Below are 27,810 nucleotides of genomic sequence, written 5' to 3'. Positions count from 1 at the left end.
CATATTACAGCACAGATGTGGTTTTTTTATGTTTAAACATTCTTAAAAGGCCTTGGTAGAACAGCAAAACTTTAGGAGACTGTGTAAATCAAAAAATTGGACACATTTGGACTTCATGGATGATTCATCCATGGATAACTTCTTAAAAATAAATCAGATCTTTGTCCAACTCCTGAAGAAAAACAAAGTGCTAAAATCCTGCTCGGCCAGAAGCATCTGTGCAGCATCAGCGGGGCTGGGTTAAATGCTTTGGGCCTTAGTCCCCGTGCCCAGTTGTTTGGACTCTTATTTAATCTTTCACTTCTCCACTGCTCACTCTGCAGCACTGTGACCCTCGGTGACACCCAAAGGAGATTAATTGAAAAGCAAAGTTAAACTAGTTGTTTTTGGAAGGCTTTATGCTTAATTGACTGATGGCTGTTGCTGTTTATGTGTTCCTGCTGCTTAAAACCAAATCCGGACCGGCTCACTGGTCCATCTAAAAATCCAGCCAGGGTATCTATGTCAGCCCTCTTAATCACTCTGGGGTAGTCTTAATCTTCCCATCGTAAGCACGTCTTATTTACTTGTTTTCTGCTCTTCACTTTCCTTGTAGAAAGTGATCGCAGCTCGACTGAATATCATCTCCTGCTCCTGGTTTCACATGGAGAGCTTCAGTCATTGTTTAAGAGTAGCCCTTCATCCTCAGTGTGTTAACATGCGGCTTGATATCAACCATCAAACATATCTGCAAGAGCTGTGAACAAAGGGTACAATTGCTCTAGTATATGCCAGTTCAATACACCATTATTTTCCATTGCATTGTTAAGGCGTGTGGCCCCTCCCAGCCAACAGAGCAGCATTGATTCAATGAAAACAGATTCATGCTCGCTGTGTTTGTATTCTGAATACGCACTCTGCTAGGAAGAGTGTCCCTGTGCCAGACATAAAGATCATGTGAAAGCCAGTTTAATCAATCTTTTCATCTTCTTCCAAGACGACATGGAGTCAAAAACAGGCAGAGAATTCATAAAAAAGGTCAGATTAACAAATTACACTTGATATATTAGAAATATGATGCAGCAAAATAATTGCTTTGGCTGACTATACAAAGTACAAATGTTAATATCAAAGAGATACCACCTAAAATCTTCTTCTTTTTCCGAAAATGCAGCTGTTAAAAGTTGTTTCACCCTTCAGACCAGAGGCAAATGCAAGCTACAAGCAGAAGCCGAGTGTTTAGCCATATTCCGCATTTTTTGATGAAAACATGAGTGTTTGGAACATACAGAATTTACAGATGGGGAAAGTGAAACAGTGGATTATCGTTTTTTTACAGTTTAGATCCTCTGTGAAAATTAGCTCTAATATAATAACTGAGGAGAATGCAGCTGACCGCAGCCCAGGAACGTAGCCAGGAACTACGAAGGACTAAGTGAGAAAGTTTTGACCAGAAACCACAAGAACATCTCTAATTTTATTTTAATTATTTACTATTTATTTAACTGTTCAGTTGTACTTTGTGTAGATTTTATTTCCTAACCGGACGGTGCTGTTCAGTCTTCTTCACATTACTACGAATAAACTAATGCTGAAGACTATTCATTTATTATTATTTCATTTTTTTTAAGTAATCAAATCTGAGTGTAAAAATACTGGAGTCAGAGTCAATAATCTTTCGGCAACAGTAAAAGTTCAGAAAAAAGCTCTGACATATAGCAGCATCTGTAATTTTTAATGTGAAACCAAGAAACTGAACAAGATGCTCAAAAAGTCTAAGACTACCTATCATAAATGTATTTTATTCACTTGAGACGAGCAAAATAGAGAATATTTCAGATGGCATTTTGCAATGTAAGCAAACAAACAGACTTGGATAAGAAGCTACGTGGATTTTTCTTTCAGTTCTGAAAGCGGTTTTAACACCAAACGCATACATACTGTTGAGATTATCAGGTTGGAAAAGCTCTGAAGAAAATATGAGGAACACTATGAATCAGAGTAAGGACTTGAATTTATCTAAAAGATGTTTACCTTACATACAGTGGGCAGGTATTAGGTTGGAATGAAATACATGGCTATTGAATGAGAGAAGATGAGAGAAGACTACAACAATTCCTCAAAAAAATAAAATAAAATAAGGGGCCATACTATAATTTCCCTGAGAGTCCGGCAAACACTGATGGATTTGTCCATTTACATAAACTTATATTCCAATATGAGTCAAGGAAAACCGTTTTTGCTGTGGCTCTAGTCAAGCCCAACAAAGAGTTAAGCATTTTAAATTCTACAGTGAAGCTAAACTGTTCTTGAAATTCAGCTGGCAGCCAGCCTCGCTAGTCATCCGTCGATTTGATGTGTGCTTCAAGAATCTGGCCCAAACAGACAAACTGTGAGCCAGGAATCCAAACAAACAGTCTGAGAAACCAAGAACCATCCTTGGCAAGTTAAGTTTATACCATCACCGAGGCTCAATCATGTAAGGCGGTCTCCATCAGTTTACTTGCTGTGCTACAGTGATGCTGTAATGTTGACTGAGAAATGAAACCAAACTCCTGTGTGTAGGGTGTTTTTCTACTATTTGAGTAAATAACTGTATGCACAAAGCTGTGGTGTATAAGGTTAGTAAAGTTGTGGGTAAAATGCATTTAGTTTGGTTGAGCCTTCACAACATAACTGCTCTCATTTCTCCCCGCTTATGTTATTTTCAAATGTCTCTGAAGGGTTCTGGAGTAACTGAAAGAACAAATGACTGAACGATGACTGAATAAATAGCTTTTCATATCCTCTTAAGTATAACACTCACTTTCGGCAACCCCTGTTGTTCATAGCTTAGTTTTGAAAGGGATGAGGTCAAAGTCAAGCTGAATCAATACAAATCTCTTCCTTCTCTTTCTGTGACATGATTCATCTTTCTGTCTTTATTACAATGCCCGATGACTCTGTACTGTAAATGATTTGAAAGAATAAATCTGGGACTGTAGACTGTAGATTGAGATGTAAAAGGTGCATTTTAATAGATCTACACCAAGTAGGCTCATTCTTCTACTCCTGACCATCTGCACTTGCTACAATTTCAATAATTTGAACAGTACTACAAATGTGAAATAAGAAAACAAGAAGAATTAACCAGGTTGCTTTTTAAAAACTACTATAAAACAATTAGTATGTGAAAGACAAAGTGATTTTACCATCACTGTAGGTAAAGATAGTTTCCATGGCAATTTTCTACAATACAATATGGAGAAAAAAACATGGGCTGTTTTGAAGAGTACATCAATATAAATGTTAAAAGATGATAGCTTCCAAACAAATCTGAAATCATCTCTCAATAAAGGACTAATCTTGACATTGCTATAGGAAATACACAGCATTATGCATTTAAAGTCACTGATTACAATGACCCTACTAGATCGGTTTAGTTTTATATGACTAAATGTAACATAGTGTACACAAACTGTACACCTGAGTGCCACCAAACTGAACTAATATTATACTTCAGTTGGACATATTATATGAAACATATGCTCATTTCATTTTTAACTACACTAAAGAAATTATAAATTTTCAAGAAATTATAAAAACATGCAGAATAAAAAATCATCAGCGTTTAACTGTGCCACTGACAAATATGTGATCAGTATTTTAGCTGAAGGTCAGCTGCAAACAATCATTTGTGTCTAGAAAACCAGAGCAATGTACTGTAGCTCACATTTGATAGCTACCCTCCCGGGACACTTCAAGTTAGCTTTTCATTATCCTTAATGATTACAAGTGACATTACATTTACTGATAAGTTATAGTAATAATGACAAACTACTCGTAAGCCACGTCTGACAATTAATGCCAAAGGAATCAGATGTCATCTGAATGTATCCTGTTAACAGCTCTGTCCCAACTTTAGTAGCTGCTGAGCTACATTAGCTAACGTTACTCAACTGCTAGCTAGCTAGAACGTATGGGGACGAGTGCAGGAAGCTAATGCTACTGTAAAGGGTTTATGTACAGACTCCCTTCTTTTTTTGTTTGGTTTTTTGGTTTTTTAAAACAACAAAAATGTATTCCTCACTATTCTAAATGTCAACACGATACAGACTGCATTTCTTTGTTTAACAATTTATCTTAGATAACAGCCAACAGTTTCATTTTGTAGTTGAGCTAACCCAACAAATTAATGTTGATACAGCTGATAAAATCTAAAAAAGAGAAGTCTGCTAACAGCAGTGTAGGAGGACAATTGAGCACAGGGATATCACAGTGACGGGACATTTTATGTTCTATGGAGGTCATTGTCGCAATGGCTCAAACCCTGTAACAGTCACAAAGTTTATGGTTGATAGTGGTACGGACTACTTCCTGAGATACAGAGTGCTGGACTTACCAAATATAACTGCACGGTAGTTTCACGTAGCCATAAATGGGTGTTAAAGCACACTCAAAAAATAAACCCATGCTCTAATAAACAACAAAATGGTGTCCACCTATCAGATCATAAAACACGCTCACACCATGCAAGTGTGATGTTTGTAGAGAGGGGATTGTGTCTTAAACACATAACCAGGCCACAGTTTTTGCCTATAAAAAAAAAGAGGCAGGTCTTTTGTCTGCCCTTATATCTCTGAGGGCACTAGTAGAAGCTTATTATTACTAGAAAAATAAAACCATGTTAATGAGAGCCGTAGCAGGGAAGGAATCTTCTTGGACCACCTGTTCAACATTTTCATATTCAGTGAAGAAGCACTCAGGAGCACCTTGCCATCTGTTTCAAAAATATATCGAATTTTGGTATTCAACCTCTGCTTGCATGCTTTGATACACACAGAGCTTGCTAATTTCTATGTCTACGTTTACAGTTTGTGCAATACACCGTCTCACTGTATATTCAAGTAAAGCTACTTCAAAGAGAGGATACAGAAAAATGACTGAGTGGAGTTAATCTAATGGTGTACATTTAAGTGACAGGACTATAAAAATATTTAAAAAAAAATCAAGTCTACACACAAGCATGACTAAAACACTGATGAAATGGTATCTTAAATCAATTATAGCAAGGACCATTAGTGTTATCAGGACATGCAAACATCATTTTGATGTGGCTGTTAAGGGAGTTCTCAGCAGCTTATCAGAAGTAATGCCAACAAAGAGTCAGCTAATCAGGATATAAAGACAAAGAATCACTGCAGGCTTAACTAATGCACCCAACGCTTACATAACATGCAGCAATAAGGTCTACGAGCATGATTTCATTATTAACATGTATTTTTATTTTTACTTTTAAACCTACAAATTGGAGTAGTCTCTCTCATGTCTAAGTCGCTGCTGACAATACAACCTAAACTCCGGCCAGAACACTTGACTATCCAAACGGTGGCACGCTAGAGACTTACAGCAATTAGGTCGCTGTTTTACAAGAAATCTAATGTGAATTTCATATCCTTTCAGTGCAAAAGTCATGTTTTTTTACATCAAAGCTGAATTTATACTTCTTCAGGTGTCCACATTTTTGAGCCCAAATCTTAATTTCTATTATGTTTATTATGTTTGTTGTTTTAAGGCTGTTTCTTTTGTCCTGTGCGTGATAAAGCCATTGTGGACCACATCGCGTCTCGTGACCTGTATTTTCAGCTCTGGCCACGACTCCAAAAATCCCCACACTGGGCCTGAACATGTATCACACGTCCATGTTGTCTTACACTAAACAGTGAAGGAGGTGAACTTCAGCAGGACTGTGAGACCACATCGATGGCTTTATTTGAGTAATAAAGCTTTATTTGTTTTTTTCCCACATTTTCTATCTAAAAACACATGACTTGTTTTTCTCATAACCGGCGCTAATTGAATCAATTGTATCATGTAAATGTATCATGGGAAATTTTTCTGTACGTCATCAGGGCAACCACCTGCCCTTTGGCCAACTTTCTATGACAAATATGCATTGACTAGGCTGGGGAATTTTGTTTAATCAACGTATATGGATGCCAAAACCAAGATGTCACATTCGTCTCAAAACTAAACTCTCCAAACTAAAATACAAATATATTTTTTGCATTCCTGCCTAAGAATCAACAAAGAGGGGTATAAAAGTTTTTGTATTTCATTATCATAATTACAGAAAGACACAATTTTATATTGTGTAACATCTCGATATTTTACGCCTTAATGAAAAGGCTCTACAGAAGGGTCAAAATGAAAAGGTTCTGGCTAAATGTTTGCAAAGCACTGCAATGTACGCCTCTTTATGACTCACTCACACAGAAACAACAGCATGGCAGATTTTCCACATTGTTAAAATAAAGGAAATTTAAAAATAAACTTGCTGTTATTCAAAAAGTTTTGTTTGTGCTACAAGATAGCTACTAAACCTTTAACCAGATATGCATGTGAGACGGCGCCCAAAAACAGAAGACGTATTTGACAGGCAGGGAATTACAGCGGTGTTCGTGGAGGCCGCTCTGGTCTGTGAATATACAGTATAGAAGTGTTGTGGAAAGGAGGGGGAAATGAGGTAGAATACTTACCCAAATTTTAACACTAAGTGGTGGTGGGGACTACAGGATCAGACACCTGGGGAAAAAAAACAAAAAAAACATAATTATACAGCTCCAAAATGAAGGCAGCAGAAATGTGATATGTAAAATTCAATTTCACAAAGAGACAAACATTTAGGGCAGAATGGATCTGGATCAGTTCATCTAAACTGTCCGATATTGGGTTGCAGCAGCTGTCTGGGTGTTTAATTCCTCTCAGCGCCTTTCGTTCAATTGTTTACTTTAAGAAAGTTAGCATTAAAGTGCAGCTCTAACTCCTAAAGTGAAATACTAACTTTTGACTGCAGGGGATACATTCAAAAATGATAATTGTGACTGAAATTTCTATTTCTGGTGTTGTGAATGTCCTACATTCTGTTTAGATACAGGTAAGGGTGGGGGTGGAATGATTTTTTGTCTCCAGGGCCCAAAGATGTGTATTCCTCTTGCTGAGGAATTCTTTTGTTCTGATAAATTGACATTGTCAGTTTCCCACATTGCCACAGTGTGGCATATACTATAGGGAGCAGTAGTGGGAACACAGATGCTATATACGATTGGCGTCAGTCAATGTGACAGTTCTTGTTTTGTCTTTTCTTTTGAGGGAGGGGGGGGTCTATTTTTCTAAATCTGAACTTCCAAGTCGAGGAAGCAGGAAGGAATAGGAATTAATACACCTACACTCCCCTTCTCCCTTTAGAATGGCAAAAATCTCTTTGTACCCACATCATAATTACTGGTGGGCGCCAGTTTGGGATTGTTATCCATGCCTCCTTTTTTTTTTTTTTTTTATGCTAGCATAAGACAATGTTTTGAGAACATGCAACTGACAACTAGGTCTTTTCTCAACTTCACTTCAGTTTCTTTACGCCATGCTAATGTTAAGGAACAAGTATTGCTTGAAGTGGCGTTCCTTGTTCTAGCATATGCTCCCTATTTTCAGAGACGGCGTTTTCCACAAGCACAGCGAGTCGCCGGGCACACAGGAGAAGTAACCAGCAGCCGGGGTGCTGGGGACACGCTCCTCCAGGGGAAATGATGTTGATGAACAAACTATCGTTTCTTTTCATGCAGTCCAACACTGATTCTGTCTCAATTACGGCGTAATTTTAATGTGTTTACCTCAGAAACTGTTTTACTTTTCACTTTTAATTAGGAGTGTTAGTGATGAGCACCGAAACACCGGTGAATGCTTTGAGTTACCATAACATAAACATAACCTGATGAAATGGAAATATTTTCTTAAAACTTTTTGTGCAACGATGTGAAAAACAAGCATGTGTAAGAATTAGAGCTGAAACGATAAATTGATTATTTGATCTATAAAGAAACTAAAATCTAACAACAAATCTGTAATCTGATAATTTAAGCCAATTATCCAGCAAAAACACATGTGAGGGTTTGCTGCTTTGGTCAGACAAAACAAGACATTTTCTGCCATTTTAAATCAATAGATTTATCGATAATAAATATCATTTTTAGCTGTAGCCCTGGTGAGTATAGTTGTGGAAGATTTAACAGAGTATTACTGATAGAATGGACAGACAGTAGCCAATACGTAGATGGATGCAATCGGTAGAAATATAAAAGTGAACACAATCGCTGACTCTCTGCACATCAGGCAGACAACACACCTTAAAAAAGGGTCAGTACACGCAAATCCACCCTAACACATATTTACTCATATTTCCTCCTTCCAATACAAAAGGAAGTCAATGGAATATGTTGTTCACAAAGCATTGAAAGGTGGCATTAGACAGCTTTACAGCAGCATGCCTTTTAGAGACACTGTCCAGTTTATTCAGAAAACTTTACACCACGCTGTTTACATATACCAGACCTACTGTGCCATCTACCCGTACAAAGTTGACTGCAAAAGTAACAGCTAACTGGGAACCTTATTAAGTGTTAAGGAAATATGCCTCACTTCCTGTTTGTTTGCCTTGCCGTCAACTTGAAATTGCACACCATTGCTATGTGGTTTGGATATTTTATTTATACCTGTATGTACCCAGGGTAAATTTCTTGAGCGCTAATATTATTTTTCAGCAACTCCAAACTCGCACATGCAGTTACACACACAGACACTCACTCCTGGAACCTTCCTAATACAAACAGCTGTCTTTTACCAACATAGCCAGATTTTCTGAAGCTGCCAAACAGCCATAATCATAGACATTTATGTGTTAAAACCAGTACTCATAGAAGAAAAGGAGAAATCTGATCAAAAATTACTTACCAAAACAAAAACCACAACAAAAGAAATGACTTGATATACAGTAGCATCAATATCTGACCAATTGCATTGATTTTCTTTTCCAGAGAGGTGGAAGACTTGAAACATATTCACTAAATTTGATTGATCTCAGGCTTACAGTCTCTGAGCTACAAATCCTAACAAAAACAAAAGGGTTTCGGCACGTTCTGTGCCAAGACATCTGGGGAAGTAGCCAGCAAAGACGGCGTTGTGTAATTGGTGATCTGGACAGAAATAGTGGAAAGCACGGGTCAGATGGGCTCATGGGTTTGTGTTTGTCTCTCAGTAGCCGACTGTAGCCAACCCAATGAGTTTAAAGCAACGCTGTAATGTTGCTAATGCTAGCACAAGCACGGCACCCGTAAGGCAACTTGCAGCTGTGCCAATAACTATTTTCACTTTTATAGTTTACATCACAATTTACGTGACTTCACATAAATCAACTGATAACAATGCACGGCTCATGTAAATCCCAATGCATATGTGGCTGCTGTGCTTCAGTCTGCACCAGAATCTGAATCAGAATCAGAAATACTTTATTGATCCCCGAGGGGAAATTAGACACATTGCAGGTGCTCCCATTCAAGAATAGAAGAAGTAGCATAGAGCTAGAAATGAGAAGCATATATATAAAGAAATCTAAAAAAAATATTTAAAAAATATACATTTGCAGTATTTAAATAAAGAATTAAATATATACAATGACAATGTATATGTATGTATGTTTATGTATTGCACTGGTGAATTATTGCACAGATTATTGTAATTTTAAGTCAGTAGTGCAACAGGCTACTTGAGCAGCACCTGGTGATGAAATGAAGTCTAATAAATAACACTAATATATAATGTAATATAATTTACTTCATTTAAATGAAACAAGTACCCCTTGTTCTGATTCAGTTTTAATTAAACGGCTTTAGCCTATTCAACCATGACAGATCTGTGTCTCACAAACTGAACTAGCGCGCTGGTGACAGTTTTCTTTTTCTAAAGCAACAACATTAACAACAACGGCACCTTTTTTTCAAACCAGAATTGAAGCAGGCCACTGTTTATCATGTGAAAGACGTATCAATTACATCTCTAGTTTCTTGCATATGTGGGTCATATGTGCTGTAACGGCTACAAAAAAACATCTGCCCTAACATACAATCCTAAAACAGTTTTATGAATCAGTCTTATTCCTAAATGACTCACTGGATCACTTTAATACTGAAGAAAACTTAAAAAGCATGATGATTCTGAAGTTATGAACAGCATATGTGCTCCATGATTTCTAAACTAAGATTTATGGATGTTTATTCCCCCGAAAGTGTTAAGTCACATTAAATCTAAAAATATGTGTGTCATGTCTGTGTGTTCACATTTGACTGAGATTCGACTCAGAGAAGGAGAAATTTTTTTGCCGCAAATTGCAGCAATCATGCACAAAAGGTTGTAAAGTGCCTTAATTGCCTCCATGAGCTGCGTGTCAGAGACGCTGCTGCAACTTCTAGTGAAATCATTGGGTCAAACTACAATCCCTAACTTCCTGTTGTTTTTATCCATGCTGGCATGCATCTGTCCTTTTCACCTCACACAGGATCAGTAGTAATGTGACTGCATATATATATAAATCAAAGAGACAAAATCCATAACTAAAAATGTTTTCATTACTATGAACTGAGCCACTTTTGAAGCCACATTCTGAAAATACTGTGCCACTATCTAACCTGGACTATTTCTATTTTTGGATCATGTGACCTTACACGACTGCATCTAATTAACAATGCTTTTCCTGCAGACAAGGCATGTATTTACATTCAATTAAATCCAGTTCAATAGGGTATTCATAAAGATTTGCACATCGCAGACTCTCAGAAATGTTCTGGCATATTTTTTTTGATAGTCAAATAAAAATGAACCAATTTCATTTAATGCCACATCCATTGTGATAACTTAGGTTGAACTATTTTCAGTCTTGTAGGCCAAGGGAAAAAACACAATGAGCCAAATACTCAAATTATCAAAGCCATTAAAACATTCAGATGGAGTAATTTGCTATCAAACACAAATGATCATTCAAATACATTAGACCATTAACACATTTCTAAAGACCCACAATCTATAAAAGAAATGTAATTTGGGCCCTGAAAAGGTCTTTATTTGTCAGGTTATGATGGACCGACTTGAAAGAGACTAAAAACAAGTGTACATCCGTCACGTCCTTCTTCAAACTTTCATCTTCGTCTTCATGCTGCTTCATGATGCTATAGGCTATGTATGATGTGTTTGAATACTCATGACGTCTTGTTTTTTCTCTCTACAACAGCCGACCCGAACATTATTCTCAGACCTACCAAAGCTGAGGGGCGGTGCGTCCATTTCCTCTGTGGACATACGCTTTCTAAGTGCTCCTACAATGGACAGCTTGATTGGGCCTTAATGTTTACAGCCTGAAAAGGGAGTCCAAACCAATGAAAAATACATATCCCTGAAAACACCTTGGCCTTTTCCCTGGGCTTTATGGTGTATTTATAACCACTTCTTTGCAGCGCTGCAGCAAAGTGAAAGGCATGTTCAAATTAAATTAGAGCACGTTAGCGTTTCTGAACTAGGTACAGTACCACTGGGCTTACAGGAATGTGCCTGAGGGCAGACTGGAGTGCAGGAAATACCCTTGACAGGAAACAAATGGCTCATTTGATTTTATACCTGACCTGCGAACCATTCAGGAGCGCTTCACCTGGACCAAGAACACAGCCGGCTCTCGCTTAGAGATGAGCGGAGTGACTACCACAGATCCTTTGTAGCAAATAATAAACCTCACTTTGAGTCCTTGAATTAACATTTGAGTCAGTACATGCTGGCAAAGTGGAGCGGAATAAACTTATAAAATAAACTTATATAAATTTAAAATAAACTAAAAATAAAATAAAATAAAATAAAATACTTCACTGTGTTTCTATGTTGAGTAACATTGAGGATATCGTTAGAACTAGAAGACCTTAACTCTATTACTTTGATGAGTACAATGGTACAACTAAAAAAATAAAATATTTTCCTGTCAAATGTCATTGAATCAGAAGAATTCTGTTCAACATGTTTGGGTCACATCAGTCCACTGGAGCCTTGTACTTTCATATTATCTCCCTGACACATTCAGCCAGACACAGCCTCTGAGGGTCCCCCTGCCTACATCTCAGCTGTGTTTTGTGTTTTTTCCACAGAGTGTCATTCCTCACCTGCCCACAGGTTGCCTCCACTGAGTTTCGACTGACCCAGTCACCAGCCTACCTGGTCTGTATCGTCTTGCTGCTGTAGCTGTCCAGCCTGTGTTGTTAGATTCATTCCTGATTAAGTGTGTGCAGACTCACGCCTGTCCTACAGTGAACAAGTGTTTGTGGGCTCTCTTAGAGACTTTTTGAGCCAATATGTACACTCTTTATAAGTCTGCAATGCTTCCAAAATGATAATAATAGTCAGAGAAAAGCCTCTGCGCCCTCCTGCACCCTCATGAAGATGATGTCAAAGTTTGTTTACATTTCTAGAGAATGGGGTTGAGATGTGGGTGTATTATACTCCAAAACAGCACCCATTCACTTCAATGAAGTTGCTTGCCAAGCGCAAAAGTTTTCTCGCTTTCGGGTTTACTTCCGTGTTGCACGGCCCACTGCGCATTCGCTTAAGTGTTTCTCCCACTGCCAAAATTCTCTAAGTACATAATATTACTGAAACATTTACAGAAAGTCATGTGATCTGTTTTTCTGTGATTGCCAAGAAAACAATGCTTTCTCTACCATGCAGCAAAACTCCTCAGTGCGATGTACCACAAGAGAGGCACCCCTCTTCACACACAAAAAAGGATTACTGTAAACTAATAGCGTTGTCTCATAATGACATCAATAGAAACTAAAACTTAACAGCAACTGTTTTTCATTGAGATATAGTTACTATATGAGTTGTCATCCCATCCCTAAGTGTGGGAGAAAAAAAAAACGCCTTAGGCTTGCTTCTCAGTGCTTTCGTCATTTGCAGAAAAACTGTAAAAGCAATTGCAAAAAAAAAACAAAAAAACAAGTGCAATCCCTGAAAGGTGGCAAAACAAATCTATGGCTTTGCTTTGTATGTTTCTTCCTTGTTTAATGCTTCTACAACAAATGAAAGTTGGGCCAGTGAAGGGATTTAAGAGATTAGGGAATGCATCTAATGTACTGGATCTGTCTGATATTAACACAAATGACCTCAAACCTGACACGTAAGGTCCCTCTTGCCCTCAGCTTAAACACCATAGCCTGCAACATAAAAAGGCAAGCAGGGAGCTCAAATAACAAGCAAGCCATGTATAGAGTACAGGCCACAATGCTTAGAGTGACTGCACTATGGTCCTTGATCCACAGTGCACGCTACATCATATACAATTGGTTAATCCATAAATGAAGCAGATTCTGGGGCAACTCACTAAGACCCAGACCATAACCTTTAGCCTCCTATGTATTTAGATATGACATGAGAACAGTGCAAGTAAATGCACATGTGGAGACAAAGAAGCTTTTCTCTTTGTGCTGTGACAAACCAACAGTATGTAGAAGTCCCCTCCACCTCTCTCCATATACTTGTAACAGCATTAGCAATGCTTTAAAGTCTAAATCTTACTGCATTAGTGCTCTTAACAGCACCATAACTAAATGGCTTCCATTTAGTTAAGCCTTGGCTTTTTATTTTTGTTTGTTTGTTTCTATATCCAGCTTGGAATCCAATTTAAGTTCATCAGTATGAGCAACTGATTGACATCATAGACAATACCATACAAGAGAAAGAATTCACGTTAAGGTGGCTCCTCCACAGCAAAATCACCTGTCGACTCTCTTTAAATACTTTGTGTTCCTGTTGGTCTACAAAACGGCAGAAAATAGCCAGAGAGGAACATCGATATAGGACTAATTCTGCAAACCCCAGAATACGTTACATGTAAATGTGTTGGGGTTTTTTTACATCCAATGCCAACATTTGCTGTGCATGGCAGCTACAGCATGGTTGAGGTTTGGGAAAGATTGGGGATATTACGGCAAATAAAGTATGCTTAAGGTGTGGTTAGGCTTAAGCAACTAAAACACTTAGTTAAAGTGGAAGTGAGCCAATTTTACACATCAAAGTCTGTTTTTAGGTCTTGGGGAGTACTACTGCACATAAGCTGTATAAAGCCTTTAGTGGCTCCAGAGGGAGCTGTGAGAAGTCTGATAACTTGCCTCAAGTAATGTCACTTGAGTCAGCGTCAGTTGAGGCTGAAGACTACAAATCAGAATATGAAAACAACCTAGGGATGTGGAGTTGGAAAAAGGTGAGCTTACCAGACCTCTGTAGCCCATTCCTCATCTCTGCTTCGGGCTAGCAGCTCGAGGCTACATTAGCCCCTACTAGCGTAACGCACCCGAATCTCCACCTGAACTGTCCGCGGTCAAGTTGCACTTGTAATGTAGGCGCGTAATGTTTTTTTAAAACTGTCCATCTGATAATGTTATAGAAGTGCAAATGCTAGATTGGTGGAGTACTCTTAAGGTTACGGTTAGGTTAGATTGTGGTTACGGGTAATAAAAAGGCAAACGTTAATTGCCAAGATGGCGTATTCAAATTGCTTGTTTTGGCCGACCAGCAGTTCAAAACCCCAAAGAAATTTAAGACACAGAAAATATGTGGCCTAAGTCCTCGCATTCGAAAAGCTGGAACCAGAGAGCTTTTGGTGTTTTTGCTTGAAAAATTATTCTAAATGATAAATATATAATAATATTAAAATTGTTTCCCAATGAATTGTCTGCTGATTGAGTCATTTATTAATTGACAAATTGTTTAAGTAACTATCTTATGTTGGGTATAACAACACACATTACGTATGTTTTCACCGCTCTATCATCCTTCAGGTGTGGAAGCCAATACATCACAAGTTTTAAGTACCAACACCTCAGAGCCTCACATCTCTCTCAAAATGAAATTAACAAAGCAACAGACTTAAATTGTTTATGCAAGCTTTTCTTACTTAAAATGAGCTTAGGTAAGGAAAACCTCATTTTTATCAGATATGGCCTAAATTCAAAGTACATCTCTTCATGAAAAGAGGATACCACACTAACACGGATCAGCCCCAACTCATGAGGTAAAATCAGGAGGTGACTGGATATCTTTGTTTCATTCCTGAACGTTACACACAGATAGCACAAAATCAGTCACTCCTCTATTTTGGATACGCACCCTGAATATCACACGAACATAAAGCTCAGAGATTTCCTTGATGTAAGGATGCATCGAGGGGTGAGTGCGAGGTTACGTGAAGACTCCCAGGTGTAACGCTGCCAGAACAGAGACAGCGACTTCCAGCCAAGAGAATGATTTGGGTCAGTAGGTAATTGCATTCCTGGACCACAGGGGACTTGTTGGCAATTAATCCTGCCAATGAGCCACGTGAAATATGCACACGTACAGTGTGCCAGTAGACTGATGAATGCAGCTCTCTTAACATCGCTCTTTCAAAGAGTGATGGGGTAAAAAATGTCTGCTGCTGACACCAGCGACTTACAGCTACAATGACACAATAAGATTGTGGCAGAACAAAAAGTGATGTGATCAGACCTTTTTCTAATTAATTAAGCACTGCCTTAACATCTCAAACGCAAGAACAAAGTCCTACATTATCATCTTCTACTGAAACATCCAGTTTTACCGATCACTTCAACAGTTTTTACCTGTCAGAAGCATCCCAGGCCTGCCGTTCCTTCTCTTCTCATAATCAACATCGAGAGAAACCCCTGCCGGGTCCAAAGTTCAATTCAAAATGGGTGTAGAAACACTCCAGAAGGCAAAATAGCACCAGCTGTAAAAAGGGTCATTAACATTCTTTTTAACTCCTCACATTTCCCTGGCAGTAGCTGATATCCCATTATAGTTCAGTATAACAATGTACAGTCTCACTTTTGTGTCAAGAGGGCGTTATAATATGAATACTTCGCATGCATAATGAAGACTTTTAAAGAGTAAAGGCTACTTTCAAAAAAAGGTCTAATATTTACCATCCCTGATGGAAGAAAAAGAGATATGAGAAGATTTAGTGGCCATAATACACGTTCTTTGATTGGATTCAATATCTATTGTTGGCATTCAAAAGTAAAACAGTGTTTTAAATTGTAAAATTAACCATGTACACTAACATCCATCCTAATCTGATTTATGTGGTTTGCAGTTTATATGTTTTGGCACACCGTTAATGGCTCTGTGTTTTGCCAACAACATGCTTCAGTAATTTGACCGTCTTTAGAGGCTGGCATCTGTCACTGCATGCCAAGCAAGTGTATCAGTCACATTGTGTAAAGTGTCCCATTAGCCTCAAGCTTCTGCCTAATCTGAGATTAATCACTTAGTGGTATCTGATCCTAAATGATAGGGGAAGAGAGAAAATGTCACTCCTGGCCCACAATCGTTCCGCTGTTGTGACAATGTTAAAGATTACTGTTGCTCACTGGTCACCAAAGTGTTGATGAAATTTTTCACCAACCTAAATGTGAAAAACGATGGTTGTTGGGGATGTCATGAACACCTAAATGGTGTACTCAGACTCAACGCAAAGCAAATCTTTGACAATAGGAACTTTACTGATAACCCAAGGGCCTTTTCTGGAACTCAGGAACTTTACCATAACGTCAACCAGAAAACAAATTAGTTCTACTTTTGGTTTCTAGATCATAGTTTTGGACTCCCCAAAATTCCAGCGATAGATTCCAGAGATTCTGACGTGCCAGACGTTTCCATCACTAATATCAATATATTATTAATTACATGATCTATAATTTGAAATAGCTGTAAGAGGATAATACAGAGAAAGGGCCAGCTACAGATAGCTACACAGGCTACTAAAGCAGAAAGAAATATATCCACAAAAAATATCCCAAAAGTTTCAGACGATCATCACGACTTTGGGACAGTTATGTTAGAAACAGCCATTGTTGACTTGGCTTTCGTACTTTTTGCAATTCAGCATTTAATCAGCAACAAGACTATGTACTTTAGTTTAACATGTAATGTGTCTGGCAATATGTTGTTTAATAAAATAATAGGGAGGAAGCATATTTGGCTGAACTAAGCCTACCTCTTTTTGTTTTAATATGATTTTCAGATTGATTCATGGTAAAAAGTTGAAATATTATGAGTCCATATTTGACTAAAACTGACTACACACTAATTTAAACGCATCTTAATGCACAGACTGCAAATGTCCTTGGACTGTCCATACAGGTTCCCTGAAACCTTCTCTGAAAATAACTGTATTGAGTTGTAGTAAATTAGTAAACTTAAGAAGAATTTAGACATGTTGAAACATCCTGACTTGAGCTTGAGAGATCGTAATACAACAAACAGACAGGACTACGGAGTTCGCTGGCAGCAACACGAGACCTTTCCAGACGGATATCTGGGCTCTACAACAAGAGTGAAAGATTTCCTGAAAACAAAAAAAGGAAGGAATGAAGGAATGGAGCGCCTTAAGCAAAAGATACTTTATTTCTTGTGAAAAAAATACTGAATTCTTCCGACATGACATAAAGCACCTGGCGGAGGCCGTTGACATCTCATCACATATCTAACAGCATCCCACCGTGAAGGATGGCCATGACATCATGGAGCGGGTGTGGGTAAATTTCTTTGTATTGGGAAAGAGAATGATAAAATCAGGCAAAGTCTTAAACAGAGACTCGAACCTCCTTCACAGTGCCGAAGACCTTAAACTGAAGTGAGGATTTATTTTCACACACAATACTGGCCACCAGCACGCAGCCAAAGCCTTGAAATCTATTGAAAAATAATGCATTTTTGTTGTTTAATGACTCATACCATCCAGCTTGACTGGGAAAGAGAAAAACTTCAATTTAGATTGGGAGAAGAGTGCTAAGCAGATACTGACATTACTTGCCAAATATGCTACTAGATCGTATTTGCTTGGGGTGAAATAAATTAAAAGCATCAATTCCTCATTCTTAAATATGTTAGTTCTATCAGTGTTGGTGCACCTATGGACATTTTGCCATGAGAGAAAACAGAAGCGGCACTGCACATTTAAATACAATCTTAGTGTTCAATCTGCACTCTAAAACTCCCATCGGTATCGAAAAAATAGCTGTTTAGGAGCATCATTAGTTATAGAGTAATCAAGAGTTAAACACAAAAACAGAAAGTAATCAAACCCTTAAAGTGATTCTCCTTAATAAGAAAGATAATCTCCTCCACTTTGGCTTGATTCTCCTCAGCTCAGTTGGATCCTCAGTGTAATTGCTCTTGTTAATCATGCCTTAATTTGTTGACGAGATTCATTTGGAAGACTTGTCTTGAAAACATACAATCTCTTCCAATCTGGGGATGCCAGCATCTTGAAATTAAGGGCCGCAAAGTCGAGTCAGACCAGATTAAGTCATTTTAAGAGTGTTAGAGATGTCACCAGAGACTGATATAACTGACGATCACTGCTTATTAAACTAGTGGAGCCACTGAACTGTCTCAAAGCACTCTTGTTGACAGTGTATTTGTTATGAAACTTCTCACTGCAACATTCTTGATACTGTGGTTGTAAATAAAACTGGTAGTGAACTGAAATCATTTTAATAATTTGCACTGGTAATAGTTCAATATTTATGTCAGATAATTGTACATTCTATAAATTGGATCTTTAAAATATACAAAGTGTCTTAACAGGCTGTGTAAAAATCAGCTACAGCATGATTAGCTTTGATGGCTACTCAAAAGTAATTAGGCCATCAAAGCACTCTAGATGATTTCCCATAGTTTTTTATTATAACAATCAATTCTGACAGAACTCCTCCTCAACCTCTTCCCAGCAAAGCTACTGTAATCTAGCTTGACCTGGTTCACAGCTGTGGCACAGCACTTTAAAGGGAGACTATGTCACTTTAGCCACAAGTAAATTGTGGGATAATGGTAAATGCTAAAAGAGTCATAAAGTCAGAGAACTGAACTGACTCAGTAAAGTCAGTTAAACAGAAATATCTTCCTAAACTTTGCCAACATTTGCTACCAATTGCCACCATAAGCTAGTGGTCATACCAGACCAAAACAGAGTGTTCCACTTCTACCTCCAAAGGTTTCACTTTAAGGCCAATGGACACCAAAGTTTCACCCCAAATTCACCCAAAGTTCCAGGCATGTCTACAGCCATGCTAGCAGCTAGACGTCGCTAGATGGAAAGTGAAGGGATCACCACGGTTTTTACAATTTTAACATGTTCATCCCTCATTGCAGGGTAAACATAAATATATTAAAAAAAGATGCATTTAAAGTGCTTATTGGCTTTAGTGGACTGTACTGGAGAGCTGTATTCCCAGACGAGCAACACATGTAAAGAAAAACAAATATAGCACAGTATCAAAGCAGTTGATAATGTTTGCAGTATTTACAACCGGTCAGTACTATGGAAATTATAAAGGAAGAAGGGTCAAGCATGGCTGGAAGTATACAGAATTCACTATCCAATAAAACGACATGAAAAAAAGAACAATTGAAACTGGCACGCCAACAGGCTAACTAGCTCTAAGGCTGAAAGCTGATACATTCCCAGCGTAAATTAAAGATAAAAGTAATTAGATAATCACACCACACCATCACTGAAGTCAGCAGCACCAGCCCTTACAGCGAAGTAAAGTCATTTAACTCGGCTCTTCCCTCTAATACTACTGCCAGGCACCTGCCACTTTATGTTTGAAGTGTGGAAGTAAGAGCCAGGAGGAAGGTCAGATCTGTTAAATTGTAGATATCAGTTACAGTGGATGTTTGCAAGACCAGAATTCTTCAATGACCTCAGCTGCCCCCAACTCTCTCACACACACACACACACACACACACACATACACACACACGTCATCTATGGGACAACATACTGGGCTATTTTATACTTTCTATTCTACATCTATTCAATTCAGTCCAACAAAACAGATTTTTACAATTTTCACCTTTATCTCTAACCTCCTCATATTACTGACATACAGCTACATACAAGGTCAGTCTGCAGTGCTACGTTAGCCCAAACTTTTCAAAAACTTTCCAGAAATATCTGCCGAGCTGGTGAACAGTCAATATCAATTCCATGTCTTTTCCATACTTGCAGAGATGCACAGGAACATTGTGTGTTGCCGTTGTGTCTGACGCAAAGAAATAGCAATGGCATCTCCTTTACACTTCTTAAAACTTTCAATCAAGCAGTGACAAACAGCGACACGAGTTCCCCCACAAGCAGCCTACATATACACAGTTTTGGGCAATGTAAAAAAGACATGGACAAATCAATAATTTTAGCTTACTTTAACTCATTATAATAACTTGCATGGCTATTTTAACCCTTTCTCTCACTGTACACACACATGCTGCCATAAAACTGGACTATTAAAACACAAATTGAGCATAGAATGATACTCACAGTTTCTCTTTAGATCATTGGAGCACAGAAAACTGCTAGCTTCACTCAATGGCAGTCACTTGGAAGGCTCCTCTCACCCCTAGAAAGCCTTGTGCAGCTGAAATGACTCACATCCCCTCTCCCAACCTCTGTCAAACATCATGAGGAGGTAAACATTTCCAAATATGGAGAAAATATGAAGACAGTATTGAGGGCAATATCAGTTTGGTTTGCTTTTAACTTGGAATGTCAAACTCTGCGAGCCAGAGTCACTCGGCAGAGCCAGTTCTGTGGTGCATACCTTTCACTAGGAATAATAATGCTTGTGGAGAACTTTTCACAATCGCTTTGGGCTCGGTCTGACCTAAGATGGGTAACACTGTGAGCCCTACAAGCTCCATTTTTACGAGTGTGCAGTCGAAATGTGGAAAAGAGAAGATGAGTTAGCTTAAAACTGCATTAAATTGCAAAACATGCAGGGAAATACGGACATAATTTACTTTTTTGTTCATCTGGCGACCAGATTAGATGGTAAAGATAGAACATTTACTGTGAGAAGCTGTCTTGTCACACGGATTGTCTTCAAGTGATTAAGAGGGTATAATTAAAGTCTGATTACTCCCCATGAGTGGCGTAGGGCAGCGCAGATCACGGTGATATTAACAAGAGAGAACATTACACCGTCCGGCCTGGATTGGAATTGTTTTGAAGAGCAGTTTGGCTTGAGAATGCTTGTTTCCTCAAACAGCACAACCCACTTCATCCCAGTCCCAAAGGAACGGACTCAGGACTGAAATTCTTACTCGTTCATAAATTCTTTAAAAATAATATTCATTTTATTTGCATTTAAAATACTGATAACTTTCCCTAATTCCTAACGTCCTAAACCTGGCAATGCCAAATCAGTCTGAACAGTCATAAGAATGGAATTGTATTGGAAGAGACAGCTAAGTAGGACCACATGAGAATGTGGCTGCAATGTCAATGCAAAGATAAAAGTCTTAAAAACAACATAAAAGATCTAAAGACTTGAATAAAAGAGTTGGTCATGGCTAGATAACGTGTGATTTTTATAATGAGCTAAACCATATTGAATGCAATAAACTCAGCTATGCGCCAGTTGAGATACATGATGACACCACATGCGATGAATTCACGGTGCAGGTGTTACGTCTTTGGTACTGCTGCAAGTCAGCTCAGGGCACCTTCTTCACATTGATATTACATTTTAGCCTCTACGAAACACAGTGAACAAAATTGGCCCTAAGCATTGAAATACTTCCCCAGCAATTTAGCATTGTACCCCTATAACACTGTCGGACTCACAACAGACAGTTTAAAAAACAAAGTATCAAAATCAATGCAGCCGAACCGGAGATATCGTCTATCTGGCGCCTACATTACCCACAATGCAACTGTGTGTTATGCTAGTAGCGGCTAAAGTTGCCTTGGGCCACTAGCCTCAAGCAGAGATGAGGAGCGGGCTTCAAACTCCACACCATCAGATTTTTATTTTCAAACTTGCAGCCTTCCGACGCTGGCTCAAGTGATATCATTTGAGGCAATGTATCAGATATGGTGAGGCTCCCTCTGGACCCACAAAAGGCTTTATACAACCTTTGTTCACTTATGCAGCAGTACCCCACTTCCCTGTTAAGGCCTGCAGTCTGTGCATGGCCTAACATAAAAGGTAAAATTACACCTGCTGTGCAAAAGCTCACAGAGATATTACAGCAATAAGAAGTTAAAAGGAATTCTCACGGAAACAAACAGTGCAACACAATGACTTACTAACAAGCATTCACACTGGGGACAACCAAGCACATGTTGCTCTTTTGTGTTTGCCACTGGGCTATTTTAAGTTTCCAAATCTATCACATTTGTGATCGTTTTTGAGGGTGACTTGGCTCTGATGGCTAAATTATATTAATGATTATGATGAATACATATTAATTATATATGTGTGTGTGTGTCCATATCTTTCTGCATAAAGTGGAAGTTAAAACACTAACTTCCGAACATAAATTGTACAACCACCCGTCATGAAAGCACAAAAGTTGGACAAAAACAGGCCCAACACACAGAATATAAAAAAAGTACAACACAGCAAAAGCTATCTTACCTTCTCTCCTCTCTGGACGTACGAGATTTCTGGAAGATTGTTGAAGCGATGCCCTTTACTGTGTGTGGAAATCTGTTTGACAAAGAGAGACAACTCTGTATTACTCAAATGGATTACATAGCTGTAATTGTGCTGTGCAGGACCACACAAACACGGTAAGTGGGTCCTGTCATCTCATGGATATTTTTTTTACACAACTGTCATTCATCAGTGAAACGATGAACCTTGGGGCAGGCTACCATAAATCCTGTATGTAGTTTAAGTTGTCCATTTAAATTTCAGTCTGTCATTTCTCACCAGGCACCTGTCACAGTCTGCTGGAGTAATATTTCACTGCAGAGATACAGTTCAGGGGAAACAATGCTGAGACAGAAAATAGTTCAACACAGTGTAACAATTATTTAGTGGAGGCCATTTAATATAAAGCATAATTTATTAGCATAATAGCAGCAGTCATACAATATTACTCTATATCATATTATTATTAAGATAAACATTAACCTACTATTGTAACTCTTTATAATTTCATTCTTGATATCAATATAGAAAATATTGCAAATATGACACAAAAATATTAATAGATGTCACACAGACATTTACATGCATTTTTTTTTCCATCATTTAGGTAATATTGTGATCACATAACACTGGTGGATCATTAAGCTGAGTTCATGGGAAAAACACATTGATCATTTGCACTTCTTTGTTCTCACAGTATTGAATACACGAGGCTAAACTGTGCGGTTTAAGGCTTTAACTAGCGATGTTTCTTTTAATTAATCATACATGCTGTAAAATGTAAAGTAATGCCTGTCACAAGTTCCAAGAGCCCAACAGGATGTCTTCACTACTATTTTGCCATAGAGAAGCAGCAAATCCTCACCATTTGAGAAGCTGTAACATTATTAACCAATTACTTGCTGACTGATAATCATTTAACTGACTTGCTGTTTCAGTGTGGTTTTTAGATTTGATTAATTATAATTATTATAATGATTGAGTTTGTGTCTAATAATAACGTCAGTTCTTTAGGTAACATGTCTTGTCAGACACCAATCACTTTGTTGTTGAGTAATCTGTTATTCACTGTAACACCGTAACATGAAGCAACAGGAGATGAGGCTTTCTTAGACAGACGTATACAGCACTTGTCTTTACTGCCGAGCACCAGTTTTGCAGAGTTTGGTGATGACGTGCACATATTTCTTCTCTCATTAATGGAACGCTGCAAATTTTCCCGTGGACCTGGAGGATTGGTGCTAGCTATGGTTGGTAGGTGCTTTCTGACACAACGGCGAAGCCCTTTTAAAGAAGCATGATGCATGCTGAGAGACCTAACAGGGCGGGCTCAAGGAAGGATGCAATGAGTGCCAGTATAAGGAGCAACTAACACATTTAATTTAATCATTATATATTAGACACTTGCTCACTCAGAAATAAGTCCCTGAGGAAAACGTTTCAGTTGTGAGGGAGTACTGTAAGAATTACGCAGGTATTGTGCAGAAAAACAAATTGTTCAGCAGGACTTTTTTGTAATCCACGTGGATTTAAGCAAAAGACAGACAACAGTATTGTTGTGCAAAGCAGCCCACTACATGTCACACCCCTACCTGGGAGCACAGCACAAATGCTAAGCAGGCACCGACATGTCCATGCTATGCCCTGTATGTTGGGTCATGAGTCTGGTCATGTTTGATAGTGTCATTATCTGTTCAAAAGAATACACACTTTGTTTTTGTTTTTCTCTAACATGACTATGTAACCTTTTTCTGTGGTCTCATGCATATTTTGGTGGAGGTGGGCTCTCAATAAAACATTGGTGCGTTGGATTCAAGAGTCTTGGATCAGTCACTAGCCCTCAGATTTTGACCTCCCACACTTACATTAAAAAGCCAAAGGAGAGATCAGGCAATAACATGGCTGTCTGAGAAACACACAGGTATTGTACAAGTGTTCCCTGGTTCACTAGCATGATATGAGGCTTTGGTGGTACCTAGCCTCCCGTGTATTATTATTACATTCAAGTCACAGAAACAAGCATCTAACTGTCCGCTAGCCCGCAAACTTTGAAAAAACCTAAAAGTTGTTTAACAACACTTACAGCTGTTCTGGATGTAGTTCCAGATTCCTCAAAGAGTCTCCTATCCATCTGGATTAAAACATATTCTGTCCGCACGATCTATTTTACTATTTTATCTGTTTTAAATCTATTTTATCTGCACGCTAAAATTGATTTGTAACCTGCTTCTCAAGTTGCGCCTGCATGTTCTTATCCAGGGAGATGGAAATGACATGCATCCTTATTCTTTTTGTAAATCACAAGCAAAGTATTAACACATTATTTTGTGTGGAAACATAAAGCATCAATATATACCAATTTTAGTTCAAGTTGTACAAATTGTCCTTTCCGACTACCATCTTTGTTTGGATTAGGAAAAAGAGGTGCAACGTGGGAAAAATAGTTTTTTACCATGGAGCAGATGAAATATTTTTTCAACCAGATGGTTAGAAGAACAGCAGTAAGTGTTGTTAAATGACCCTCTGGCAAAGATTGTCAAGTATTTAGTACTTATTTGGGGGGGGAATTGGATGCTTAAGCTCTGCGGATCAAATGTCCTACTTATACATAAAAGACAAAAGCACAGTGGATCTTGTCTTCATTGTTGGTACCAACAGACCATGCTTACCATCCATCATAGAGATACACACTAGTTTCTGGTTGTGGTGATGCTTCTCTGAAAGCCCACCATCTTGACATCACACTCAACTCTAAAACTGTGTGTTTTGAGTGTGGGGAACTGCTGCTGTTCCTTCCAGAAAAAAAGGACATCCTCATTAAAATATGCCAAGAAACGCAAACAGAAGAATTATTTGACTAAACCTACCAGGGGGGGCCCAAGCTCAAAGCAGTTGAGGCACTCATCTTTTAACTTTAACATCATCAACACTGTCAAATGAGCCCCTTTTTAACCAGAGATTTTAAAGACAGTTCTGTTTAATGTCGCCTGAGTCAAAAATGTGTCGGAGCGACGCAGATGTATTCGGTTTGATGACAGCACTCTCGGGGGACCTTGGTGTTATTGATTTGAAATCCAACATCCAAGTCAAAGTTTGAATTCAGTCTTTTAAAAGAGGAAAGTGACACTTCTTTTTCACGGTAGCTACAGAACAATATCTTTAGTCTGGGCCAAGGTTCTTTGGTCGCTCATAAAAGATGAAGACAACTGACAATGTTGAAGCTATATCAGGTATTCAATTAGTCACCTGTGTGTGTCCTTTGTCCTATAAAGAAAACATATGGTTGTGAACACAGAGGATGGAATCAGCAGGACAGACAATGGGCTTGGACTCAAAAAGTTCCCTTTTCCGAAACATTCAAAGTGGATAACATTTAACTTCTTGTCTCAAGGACGAAGAAAAATCGCTTCATTCACTTCAGTCTTTGGTAACTTCTTGTTGCATGGTAAGCGGTCAGGATACAGTCCATAGCATGGATCTGTTCGGGCTCGTTGACATGCAAATAATTGAAAAGGGACAGACAACAATAATGTCTGGGCTTACATTAGCTGCCAGTTTCATAGAAGTTATTTAAAGGAATCAGCTACAATGGTTAAAAGCTAGAGAGTAGTTAGAAACTCAGACTTTAGGTGGAGCCAGGTGTGGCCTGTTTGTGTGCATTTTTATGTCACAAATCAAGGCAATGATGGTCTCCAGCCTTGTCTTTTCATCCAAAACAGGGCTAAAAGTAAACTATAGGACAGCACTGTAATGTTAGTTCACTACTTTATGGGCCTGATACTCCACTGAGCGTTTACATACGTCTCAACAAACGTAACCTACGTGTATCTGCAATGACTTGTATTGTCATTTATAAAGTCTAATGTATACAGAAGTCACAACTACTGACAAGGAACCACCAGGTTTCTGTAAGTTAGTAATAAAAACAATCACCAAAGCTACTTAAACAACGTGGCGAATCTATGCTGTCGTAAACAAGTGTGTCCGTTCATACGTTATTTACTTCAACGGCGAAGCCAAAGCTAGCAAACACTCAACTTAGCTAACAGTTATTCCTGTAACGGGACACGTTGGTAAGTGGGCGCTTATGAGAGTGCTAAAATGAAATTCAGCGACATATTTCTCTGCTCACAGGGGCTCTCATGTTTCTCCGGTGACAGTCTGTCTTCCGCATTGCTCAGCAGCGGACCACTTGGCTAAAAACAGAAACACCAGAGACGCCCAGAGTCCCTTTTGGCAAAACTTTACGGCTCACAATGTCTTACATTTTCAATGCATGACTGAGCCTGGCTCGGCACCGGCTAGCGACAAGTTAGCTTTGTTAGTATCCTCATGTAACATTAGCACCAGCCGAGGCTTATCGAGCGAGTCCACGCCCTCACTGTGAACTCCGTCCGAGCTACAGTAAAAATCATATTATAGCCCAACAAGGCCGAGCAAATTGAAGACGAGCTACTCCAACACCGGGCTACCAGTCATACCTTTTAAGTTACACCGGTTTAAACACAGCCGATAGTCACAGACATGTCCAAAGCGTTAGAAGAGCGCTCGACAGCTTCGCTTACCTCGCTTTCTAGGAAATATAACAGAGGTTCAAATCCCAGCAAAAAAAGTGAAACTTCTTGATCCAAATTCTGGGAGAGTTGTAGGCAGTGACGTCACGCTCTGAAATTCCAGCCGTCTCAGTCAGTTCAGAGGTTTGCCCATGTAAGGCAGCAGGCCAGCGGTGTCACCCAGCCAAAACATCACGGCCCTGAGTGCCCGGGACGACTCCGCCAGCCTGTCTGTATTTAAAGAAGGATGTATGTAACACGGGGGGGGGGGAAATGCATTATAAAATGTACATTGGAATGCGCTTTCTCCCCTTTTTCAAACCCAATGACTCTGTCCTAATAAGCCATTGTGAACTACATGTTGATAACCTGTCTTGTTGTAAACTGAAGCATATCAAAATATCAAGAATTACATGTCCTGTATATACAGGATGCACCCCTGCGAAATGCAATCCAAATGTCATAGCCACGCAATAAAAAGCCTACAGTACATATATCTTGTCTAGGAGTGTAAAATATTGTAAAGAAATAGAAAACCTTAACACAAATAAAACAGGAACACCTTACAATGTAATGTATTACAACTTCACCTCAAACTATGGACTCACTAATCACCATAGAAATTAATCAACACTTCTCTGAAGAGTCTCACAGCACTGCAATACGCACTGCCACTACGAAACTACCACTCAATGCAGATTAGGACTATTATTTTCAGCCATGGCAGATTACTTGCACTGTATTTATTTGACTTGTATTATATGCTTTTTTTTTTTTTTTTAAATAAGAAAGGGTGATTTCTTTTTTTAAAGGTATCTTGCCGAAAACACGAAATAACTGGACAAAGGGCTTTGAAGGTGCTGACTAAAAAGGAAGCAGACGGCAAGTGTTTCAGTAACATGGACCACTCATCCAGTGAAGTGTGAATTGGC

The 27,810-nt window shown here is 38.7% G+C and overlaps 1 protein-coding gene across 1 annotated transcript in view; it reads right to left on the bottom strand.

Moving 5' to 3' along the window:
* The window catches only part of lpp (LIM domain containing preferred translocation partner in lipoma), a 129,218-nt gene extending 102,222 nt beyond the window's left edge, over positions 1-26,996 (bottom strand). Inside the window, exons 1-3 of the mRNA XM_070909096.1 lie at positions 26,891-26,996; positions 22,308-22,379; positions 6,498-6,543 (exon numbers count right to left, since the gene is read on the bottom strand). The gene's annotated coding sequence lies outside the window, so the exon portion shown is untranslated. The remainder of the gene's footprint in view (positions 1-6,497; positions 6,544-22,307; positions 22,380-26,890) is intronic.
* Between the last annotated feature and the right edge of the window lie 814 nt (positions 26,997-27,810).

The sequence above is a fragment of the Enoplosus armatus genome, chromosome 7, assembly GCF_043641665.1.
Source record: "Enoplosus armatus isolate fEnoArm2 chromosome 7, fEnoArm2.hap1, whole genome shotgun sequence".
Taxonomy (NCBI): Eukaryota; Metazoa; Chordata; class Actinopteri; order Centrarchiformes; family Enoplosidae; genus Enoplosus; species Enoplosus armatus.
Note: the sequence above shows the minus strand (reverse complement) of the source record. Positions and strands in the feature narration are given on the sequence as shown.